The sequence below is a fragment of the Budorcas taxicolor genome, chromosome 2 (genome assembly GCF_023091745.1).
Source record: "Budorcas taxicolor isolate Tak-1 chromosome 2, Takin1.1, whole genome shotgun sequence".
NCBI lineage: Eukaryota > Metazoa > Chordata > Mammalia > Artiodactyla > Bovidae > Budorcas > Budorcas taxicolor.
Window position 1 is genome coordinate 1672051 of NC_068911.1, and position 10838 is coordinate 1682888.

A 10838-nucleotide genomic window follows, 5' to 3' on the forward strand; every position below is an offset into this window, starting at 1 on the left:
TTGCAAATGTCTTATCCTGGTCTGTATCCTGCCTTTCATATTTTTCATGGTGTCTTGGCGCACACAAGTATAATGGCGTGTTGTGTGTGATGAAGTTTGCTGCATCAGTTCTCTTTTATGAATCGTATTACTGGTGTTATACTTAAGAATCCTTTGCCTAATCCAAGGTCACAAATATTTCTTCTGTGTTTTCTCCTAGGAGTTTGCATTCTAATTTTAGCTCTTGGATTTAGGTTTATTGACCGTGTTAAGTTAATGTTTGTGAATGCTGTGTATGGCCCCTCATTCATTTTTTGGTACAGGGGTATCTAACTGCCCCAGCACCATTTTAAACGTGAAAATAGTTTTTAATTGAAAGATAATCGCTTTACAACCGAGTGCTGTGTTGGTTTCTGTCAACCCCCAACAGGAATCGGCTGTAGGTGTTCATGTGTCCCCGCCAACCAGGCTGTTGCAGCGCGTGGCGTGAGTTCCGTTGGCTGTTGGAGACGGCGTGTCCCTGTTCCGCTCTCCTCGCCGCCCGCCCTCTGCTTCCTCCCCCGCTGCGTCCACAAGCCTGGCCTCCGCGTCTGTCCCCGCTGCCGCCTGCACGTGCCTGCAGCCGTGCCGTCTTTCTAGACCCAGCACCGTGGTTTGAAGAGGCTGGCTGCTCTGTTCAGTCTTCCTGGGGCCGCGGGGGCGCGGGTTTGCCCCTGGACGGCTCTGCCTCAGCGGCGTGTGCGTCCGACCTTTGGCCAGCACTGCGCTGGCCTGACCGCTGTGGGCTTGCAGCCCGTTTGGTGCGCAGTGCCAAGTCCTCCAAGGTTCTTTTCAGAATATTTTCTGCTATTCTTAGTCCTTCACATTTCTGTGCAAACTTTTAAGATCACCTTGTTAACTTAAAAAAAAAAAGTGCTCGCTGGGATTTTGATGGGCTTTTGTTTAATTCATAGATCAGCTTGGAAACGTTGTCCTCCTGTCCATGAACATGGACTGTGTGTGTCTCCAGGAATTAGACCTTTATTTTCTCTAAGCAGTTTTTTGGGGTCATTTCCAGTGTGCAAGTCTCGCAAATTAAATTTCTGTTGTTAAATTTATTCCTAAGTGTTTTTTGATGCTATTGTGAATGGGATTATTTTCTTAATTTCATTTTCAGATGTTTGTTGCTAGTATATAGGAGTAAAGCTGAGTTCTGTATATTGATATTTTATCCTATGACCTTGCTGAATTTAATTACTGGCTAGTTCCACTAGACTTTTGTGGATTCCTTAGGGTTTTCTGCGTGTCCTCTGCAAATAAGGGGAGTCTTACATCTTCTTTTTCAAACAGGCTATCTTTTATTAGGATTATTTTTCTTGCCTTATTGCACTGACCGGGACCTCCAGAGTCATGCTGAGTGGCGCTGGTGCTTCCTGCCTGACCTTAGGGGAGAGCAGTCAGCCTCTCACCATTAAATGCGTTAGCTGTGACTCTCCTAGATGGTCTTTCTCGGGTTGAGAAGTCCCCCCGTAGTACTGGTGTCTGAGTGTTTCTGTGCTGAATGTGTGTTGGGTTTGGTTATATGCACCTGCTAATGTGGTCGTGGCTTCTGTCCTTTTATCAGTGTGACTTCAGTTGATTTTCAGAGGTTGAACCAGCCTTGCATTGCTGGGGTGAATGCCGCCTGTACAACCCTTTTTCTTTATTGCTGGCATTGGTTTGCTGCTGTTTCATGAAGAATTTCCGTGCCAGTGCTCATGAGACGTTTGGGTCTGTCATTTCCTTGTGGCAGCTTTGGTTTTGGTAGCAGGGAAAGAACTGGCCTCGTAGAGTGAGTGGGGAAGGCTTTCTTCCTCTTTTTTCCCGAGTTTGTCCAGATTCAGTATGACTTTTAAAAAGTGTTTGACAGTTTGCAGGTTAAGCCGCCTGGGCTTGGACTTTTCTTTGTGGGAGTGTTTTAAATTAATCATTCATATTTGGGTAAATGATCGTGAGTTGATCCAGGCTTTCTGTTTTTGAATCGGTTTTGTTGATTTGTGTCTTTCTGTGAATTTGCCGCGTGTCTTCTAAGTTGTGTAGTTTGTTGGTGTGAAGTTGTTCACGGTATTGCTTTTATACCCCTTTGATTTCTGTAGGGTTGGTAGCAATGATTTCTTTTTAACAATAACTGATTTTGGTAATTTCTGTTCTTTTTTTTTTCTCCGCCTGTCTAGCTAAAGGTTTTGTCATTTTGTTAATCTTTTCAAATAGATGATTTTTGCTTTGATTTATTTTTCTATTTTTTCGTCAGCCTTGGTTCTGATTTTTTACTTCCTTTGTGCTACTTGCTTTGACTTTTTCTAGTTTCTTAAGGTGGGTCCTTCGGTTGTTGAGATTTTGTTCTTTTTTGGCGCACACTGAAAGCTATAAATTCCCGTCTAAGCCTTGCTTTACCTGCATCTCGTGGACTTTGACATGTTCTATTTTCATTTAATTAAAGGTGGTATCTAATGTCCTTCGTGATTGCTTTGACTCATGACTGTTTTTAAAATTGCTGTTTACTTTCCAAATATTTGAGGATTTCTCAGATTTATTTCTTTTGTTAATTTCTAGTTCATTCCACTGTGGTTGGTGAACATACTTTCGATGGTTACATTCATTTTAAATTTATGGATTTGGCCTAAAATATTGTCCATCCTGAAGATTCACCTCCTGTGTTTGAAAAGAACGTGTATTCTGCCGGGTCGGATGTCCTACAAACGTCAGATCAGGCTGGTGATGGTGTTGTTCAGATTGCCTATATCTTTGCTGATTCCTTCTGTCTGGTATTCTCAGTTATTGAAAGTGGAATATTAGAATCTTCAACTATTAGTGGTAAATTACCTGTTTCTCCTTTCAGTTCTGCTAATTTTTGCTTACTGTATTTTGGAGCTCTTATGGGCATGCTGCTGCTGCTGCTGCTGCTAAGTCGCTTCAGTCATGCCCGACTCTGTGCGACCCCACAGACGGCAGCCCAGCAGGCTCCCCTGTCCCTGGGATTCTCCAGGCAAGAACACTGGAGTGTGTTGCCATTTCCTTCTCCAATGCATGGAAGTGAAAAGTGAAAGCGAAGTCGCTCAGTCGTGTCCGACTCCTAGCGACCCCATGGACTGCAGCCCACCAGGCTCCGCCGTCCCTGGGATTCTCCAGGCGAGAGCGCTGCAGCGGGTGCCACTGCCTTCCCCACATTACGGGCATATTCGTTTACGGCTGTCACTTCTTTCTGAGGCGTCGACTTGAACACGACTGTGAAACGTGTCTCTGCCTTCGGTGTGCTCCTTGAGGTCTCTGCCTGATGTTGACCTGCCTGTTCTGGCTCTGACGCGGCTCCTGTTTGCATGCATTTTTCTCTCCTTTTCCTTTCATCACGGTTGTATGTTTGAACCTGAAGTGTGAGATTTTTGGACAACAAGTATTTGGATCTTGCTCCTTTAATCCAGTCCGACAGCTTCTGCCTGTTCCTCGAGCCGCTCAGTCTGCTTGCATGGAAGGCAGGTTCTGATCTGACGCGGCTGCCGTTTTCTGAGTCACTTTCTGCACGTCTCATCTCCTTCCTCCTGTCTCTCTTTTGATGTCAGGTAAGTGCTTCCGCTGTACTGGTTTAGCTCCTTGGTTGATTTTTAAACTTTGTTTCTTCGCATTGCTGTCCTGGTATTTGCTCTGGGGATTGCAGTATGCATCTTAATACAGATGACGTCAGATTAACACTGATTTTTTTGTCGTTATTCAAGTCGTGTTTGACTCTGCGACCACATGAACTGCAGCACGCCAGGCTTCCCTGTCCTCTGCTGTCCAACCATCTCACCCTCTGTCGTCCCCGTCTCCTCCCACCTTCAGTCTTTCCCAGCATCAGGGTCTTTTCCAGTGAGTCAGTTCTTCGCATCAAGTGGTCGAAATACTGGAGTTTCAGCTAAAGCATCAGTCCTTCCCGTGGATATTCAGGACTGATTTCCTTCAGGATGGACTGGTTGGATCTCCTTGCAGGCCAGGGAACTCTCAAGAGTCTTCTCCAACACCGCAGCTCAAAAGCAGCAATTCTTCTGCACTCAGCTTTCTTTGTAGTCCAACTCTCACATCCATACACGACTACTGGAAAAAAACCGTAGCCTGGAATAGATGGACCTTTGTTGGCAAGTGATGCCTCTGCTTCTTAATACACTGTCTAGGCTCGTCACAGCTTTTAATGCAGACTTACCTGTGGTGAGGTGCGGAGGCTTTGCTCCAGCGTAGCTGCGTTGCCCCCCCCCGCTTTTGCGCTGAAACTGCCCTGTGAAGCCCGTCAGTGTGTGTGAGCTACAGCAACAGGGCAGTGCCAAGATTGTTGCTTTATATGCTCTGATATTATTGAAAGCGGTTGAGGGGACGGAAGGGGAAGCAGCGCACTTAACAGAGCCCTTTATGTCCGTCCACACGCTCACCGTGCCCAGCACTCCTCTTTCCTTCTGTGGGTTTGGGTTGCCCTGGACGTGACTGCCCTTCAGCCTGAAGCTCTCCTTTGTAAACGTCCCCTGGGTCGGGGGTGCCGGCACCAGATTCGCTGTCTTTGCGCGAGCCCTCGGTTTGCCTTCGTTTCTGAAGGATGGTGTCCCGGGATGTGGACTTCCAGCGATCTGAGTTTGCCGCTCTGGGGCCTCTCTCCTCCGTGGTTTGGCTGGCCCGCCCGCCCTTGGCCGTGCCGTCTGTAGCTTGTGAGTGGCGCCTCGGGCTTCTCTTTGTGTTCTCTCTCTCTCAGCGGTGTGATCACGGCGTGTCTGGGTGTGGATTTTTTTGTTTTCATCCTTCTTGGGGTTTGTTGATCTTCAATTTGTTAGATTGATGTTTTTCATCAGGTTTGGGGCGTTTTTAGCTGCTATTTCTTGAAATATTTTCTTCCCTCTTTCTCTTCTCTTCTCCTGGGACTTGTATCACATATGTGTTGGTACCAAGCCCTTGATGTTGTCTCCCACAGATGTCTGAGGCTCACTTTATTTTCCTTATCTATTCCCTAAAAAAGGATTTATTTATGTGGGTGCACCAACAAATATTTATTTAAACATTAGCTCTTTCTTAGCTGCAACATGTGGGATCTTTATTGCAGCATGTGGGATCTTTAGTTGCGGCGTATGGGATCTTGTTCCCTGGTGAAGGATTGAACCCGGGTCCGCTGCCTTGAGGGTGCAGAGTCTCAGCCGCTGGGCCACCAGGGACGTCCTCCTTCTCTTACTGTTTCTCTCTGTTCTTTAGGTCGGATACTTTATTTTGATCTGTCTTCAGGTTCACTGCTTCTTTCTTCTGCCTTCTCAGATTGACTGTTGAGCCCTTCATGAGTTTTTCACTTCAGTTATTGCACTTTTGAATCCAAAATTCTGCTGAATAATTCCTCTCTCTTCATGTAGGCGCTCTGGTTTTTGAGTCCATGTCATCATATCTTCCTTTCATCTTTAAACGTGATTGTCTTTTGCCCTTTTTAAAAACAGATTCATGGTTGCTGCTTTGAAGTCTTTGCTATACACCGCGACATTTTGTGACATTCAGTGACAGGTTTTATTGACTGCTTTTCATTTGAGTGTGAGTTACCTTTTCCTGCTCCTTTCCATATCTTGTAATTTTGTGTTGAAAATGGGCATTTTAGAGAACGGACTGTAGCACCTCTGGATTCTGGCTCTCACCCCCCAGCCCCCATTTGCTAGGTCTTTCGTTTGTTTATTGGGTAACTTGCCTGGACTAAAACTTTGAAACCCATGTCCCCTGATGTGTGATGATTGCTATCTCTGCTTGGTCTGCCTTTTTTAAAAAAACGAACTCCTGGTTTCCTTTTAAATTTCGGCTTCCTAGGGATCATCTCGGTGTCTGCTTAGCTGAGTGGTCAGCCAGTGATCGGTCAGAGGCGTGTGAGGCTTTATCTGTCTGCTGATGGATCTGCGTGTGGGTTTAGGGGCACCCTCAAGGACCAGGCAGTCTCGAGCCCGTTCTGCCTTTCACTCTCTGCCAGACTCTCTTGCGCCTCCCCTGCGTGTGTCCACAGGCCCTCAGTAGCCCAGGGCCGTGTGGATTTCCTGGGCTCTGTCTGCTCTCCCCCAGGCGTGCCACCCATCAGTCAGGCTTCTGTGGAGAGCTTACCGAGCACGTCTACGGCGGCCACATTGCGTGTCTTTCTCGGTCAGGTTTCCAGCTAGTCCGCTGGTCTGTGGCTGCCCCAGCCAGGATCACAGTCTCAGCCTGGTGGCACAGCTGGCTCTCCTCATTCCCTCGCCACTGAGACTGCTGCTTGCTAGCGACATCGCTGCTGCTGAGCGTGAGTTTCGTGCCTTCTGCTCTAAATCAAACCAGCCTCTGGCGGTGAAGCTCCTGGTTTCCGTGGCCTGCGCCGTGCTGCCCTGTCAGGGCGCTGCTCCAGCCGAGCTGGGAGTGGGGAGATGGGAGCAGTTCCAGGTAAGAGTATCTCAGATTTCCCCTGGCTTGTTCAGCGTTTAATCATTTTTCCTGGATAAATGCCTTTGGGTCAATTTCGAGGACATGGACATGGTTATTTTTTATCTTTTTTTTTTCACTATTTTTATAGTTTTGGGGAAAGGATTTGGCAGCCCTCTTCCTCCAGTGTTCTGGAAGACCCATCTCGTGGTGCCACCTTCTAAAAACACAGCTTTTAAAAACAGGCAGCTCCATGAATTATCACAAAGGGGAATTCGTTTCAGAACCAGCGAGTTCAGAAAATAAGACATGACTTGCATCCCGGGACGTCCTCGTGCTCCCACCTGGTTGTTACCCCCTCTTTTCTCCTTAAAGGGAAACACTTCTCTGATGTTTAATCCTAGAGTGTCCTGGTTTTATGCTTTGCATGAATGTGTGTGTCACTCAGTTGTGCCTGACTCTCTGTGACCCCATGGACTGTATCTGGCCCGGCTCCGCTGTCCATGGGGACTCTCCAGGCAAGAATACCAGAGTGGGTTGCCGTGCCCTCCTCCAGCGGATCTTCCCGACCCAGGACTGAACTCGGGTCTCCTGCGCTGCAGGCGGATTCTTTACCGTCTGAGCCGTGAACTAACGACACGTATTCCTTCGAGGCCAGCTTTCTTGCTCGGCGCGTCTCTGTGAGACCCGTGGCGGCCGTGCTGCGCGCGCCATCCGTGTCTCCAGCGCTCCTTTTCCTTTGCTCTTTCCTGCTGCTGATGGACGTTGGGTTCTTCCAGTCTCCAGCGACGGTGGCTAGTCCTGTTAGGAGCGTCCTTGCACTCGCCTCTTGGTGGGCGTGGGCACCCGTTTCTTAGCAGTGGGGCTGTGTGTGGGGTTGTGGGGCTGTGTGTGGGGTTGTGGGGCTATGAGTTCAGTTTGAGACGTGCTTGCAGGGCTGATGCTCTCCTGAGGCTGCCCGCCCCCGTCAGCGCCACTTCAGTACTGATGGTTCTGCACTCTTGGCAACACTCGGTCCTGTCCTTTTCGTTTTGCCCCTGCTAAAAGGTGGGCACCTTTGCCTATGTTTCTTGACCAAATATTGTTCAAAACTTTGACCCATTTCTTTCTGTTGAGATTCCTGCCTTCATCTATACACCTGTAAGAATTCTTTATAGTCTTTTCCAGTCTCGATTGTATGGGTTTTACGTATCTCCTCCACCCTGTGTCTTGACAGCCCCTCTTCCACTCGCGTCTTTTAACAAGACGTTCTTCATTTTGCTGTACCAGGCCACGTTCCCTTCAGAGTTGGAGCTTTTTGTTAGCTGAAAGCACAATCTTTCCTCACCTCAGGTTTCTGAAGAGGCTCCTCTAGACGCTTCATTGTTATTTGACATTGAGACTTTCAGTCCATGTGGAATTAATTTTTATTCTATGGTGTGAGGTAGGGATTGTTTCATTTTTTTTCATATATATTAATCCAGTCGATCTCACACCTTTTATTAAAAACACCACCCCTTTTCAATGCGTGATTTCATCCATTTTAAGCTTAGCATTTTGGGGATCCATTGTCGATCCCATGTGATCATAATGAATAATTCAGAGATATCTGGGTACCTTTTGTCCATTTCTCCCCAGAAGTAACATCTTGCAAACCTGTATGGCAACTGGGATATCGACAGTGATGCAGTCCAGACCCAGAACATTTCCATCAATACAGAAACCCTTACCGCTTTCTATAGCCACATGGCCGCACTCAGCTCCCTCCCCCAGACCTCCCCTCTGACCCCTGGCAGACGCTGATCTGTCCCCCATTGGTATGACTTTTGTCTTTTCACGTAGACTCTATAAGTGGAATCATGTGGTATGTGACTTTGGGGGGCTGGATTTGTTTTCACTTAGCAGAATTTCCTGGAGGTTCATCCAAGTTTTATTTGACAAAAGCCCGTTGTTTTTTGTAGCTGAGTAATGACATTGTGTCTCAACTGGTCTCTCTACAGGGTGCCCTGTGTGTATTAGTTACGCTTGTGAACGTGCTTGCTAGTGCGTGAGCACAGTTTCAAGGCTGTGCAGGGTCCTGCTCTCTGTTCCATTAATATGACAGGTCTGGGGTCATATCATACGATGGTACAAACAGACAAGGGAGCCAGAGGCCCAAGGGGCACATGGGGAAGAAGACCGCTTCCCTGCGTGGACCCCACAGGTGTGGGCTGCTCAGGGACCGTGCGCATGTTTCTGGGTATTTGGATAACTTGGGGGTTTCAGATTGTCCTGTTGCCTGGGATCTGCAGAGGGCTCCCCTGGGAAGGTTTAGACCATCAGCTGGAGCCCTTGGGAAGCTGTGGAATCGGTGGCGAGGGCAGAACATGTCTTGTCCCTTTGTTTTCCCTCATTTTGGCACATCCTCCAACCATGTTGTCCATTTACAGCCGCTCCTCGCGGCGCGGCGCGGTGTGAAGCCTCCACATTCCTGTGTCTGTTGCAGATGGGGGGGTGGGGTCTCAGTTTCTTGACCAAGTTCACGTGGTCCCTGAAGCAGGGCCAGTGGGGAGGGCCTCTCTGGTCTCTTAAGCTCTTGGTTGTCTCCAAGAGCCCTCAAGTGGAGACGGGAGCCCTTCCTCAAGCTGGCAGGGATCAGAGCCGATGCCGGCGACAGAACGGGGACTCCTGGAGCTGCCTGAGTAGCTGCGTCCCGGAGAGGACCCTGGGTCAGGATGCGGGGACCCGGGCTCTAGCCCTGGCCCAGCGCTGTCTGCCTTCCTCTTCATAAATGGATGGGTAGGTGGCTGAGGTGGTGGGTCTGTAGACGGCTGTGACTGGATGATGAGTGAAATGCATGGAGGATAATTGGAAGGGTGAGTGGATGGGGGATGGATGGATAAGCTGGATGGATGATGGGATGGATGGGTGATGGATGAATAAGCTGGATGGATAACCTGGATAGATGGGTAATTGAATGATGGGTGATGGGATGATGGGTAAACTGGGTGGATGATGGGATGATGGATGGATGGGTGATGGATAAGCTGGATGGATGAGATGATGGATGGGTGGATGGATGATGGGTGGATGGGTGATGGGATGGATGGATGAATAAGCTGGATGGATGAATAAGCTGGATGGATGGGTAAATGAATGATGGATGATGGGATGATGGATAAGCTGGATGGATGATGGGATGATGGATGGTGGGATAGATGGATGGGTGGGTGATAGATAAGCTGGATGGATGAGATGATGGATGGGTGGATGGGTGATGGGTGGATGGGTGATGAGATGGATGGATGAATAAGCTGGATGGATGGGTGGATGGATGATGGATGATGGGATGATGGATAAACTGGGTGGATGATGAGATGATGGGTGATGGATGAATAAGCTGGATGGTTGGGTAAATGAATGATGGATGATGGGATGATGGATAAGCTGGATGGATGATGAGATGATGGATGTGTGGATGGATGATGGGTGGATGGATGATGGATAAACTGGATGGATGATGGGATGGTTGGATGATGGGATGATGGATGGGTGGATGGGTGATGGATAAGCTGGATGGATGATGGGATGGTTGGATGATGGGATGATGGATGGGTGGATGGGTGATGGGTGGATGGGTGATGGGTGGATGGGTGATGGATAAGCTGGATGGATGATGAGATGATGGATGGGTGGATGGGTGATGGGTGGATGGGTGATGGATAAACTGGATGGATGATGGGATGGTTGGATGATGGGATGATGGATAAACTGGGTGGACGATGAGATGATGGGTGATGGATGAATAAGCTGGAGGGATGATGGGATGGTTGGATGATGAGATGATGGATGGGTGGATGGGTGATGGGTAAACTGGATGGATGATGGGATGGTTGGCTGGATGAGTGGACAGATGTGTGAGGAATGAAGCACGGATGGTGAACAGGTGAATGGGTGGCTGAAGGATGAGTGAGTGGAGGATGGATGAGTTGATGGTGGTGGGTGGATGATGGGTGGATACACCTGCAGGGACTGAAGACACACTGTCAGTGTGGACAAAGGTTTGGAATAAATGGGAGTGTAGACGGCCCCTGGCTCAAAGACAAGTGGCACCAGACTGCAGGTGGGGATCCTGAGGGCCAGGGAGGGGGCTGGGGCGAGCTCACAGAGGCGGGTAGTCGCAGAGCAGAGGCTTGAACCCCAATCTGCCTGAGTCCACTTCCAGGCCTCCTGCCAGCCCTTCCCCCCTAGAGAGGCAGGGGTAACCAAGGGGTCCGGCCACCTCACACAGACGCCAGCAGTGGTCCTGGCAGACGGGTCAGCTGGCGCTCTCCGGGCGTATACAGTGGGCCCAGGGATCTGGGGTCTCCACCCACGGCTGCTCCTTGAATGGCCCTGCAGGTCCGCGGCCATTACCCCGAGGCGGGTGAGACCTCGAGGTCGCTGTTGGGGGACTTGTGGCCCCTCCGCCAGTCTCCCCACTGTGAGGTGGGGCAGGGTCAGGGTGCCCTGCG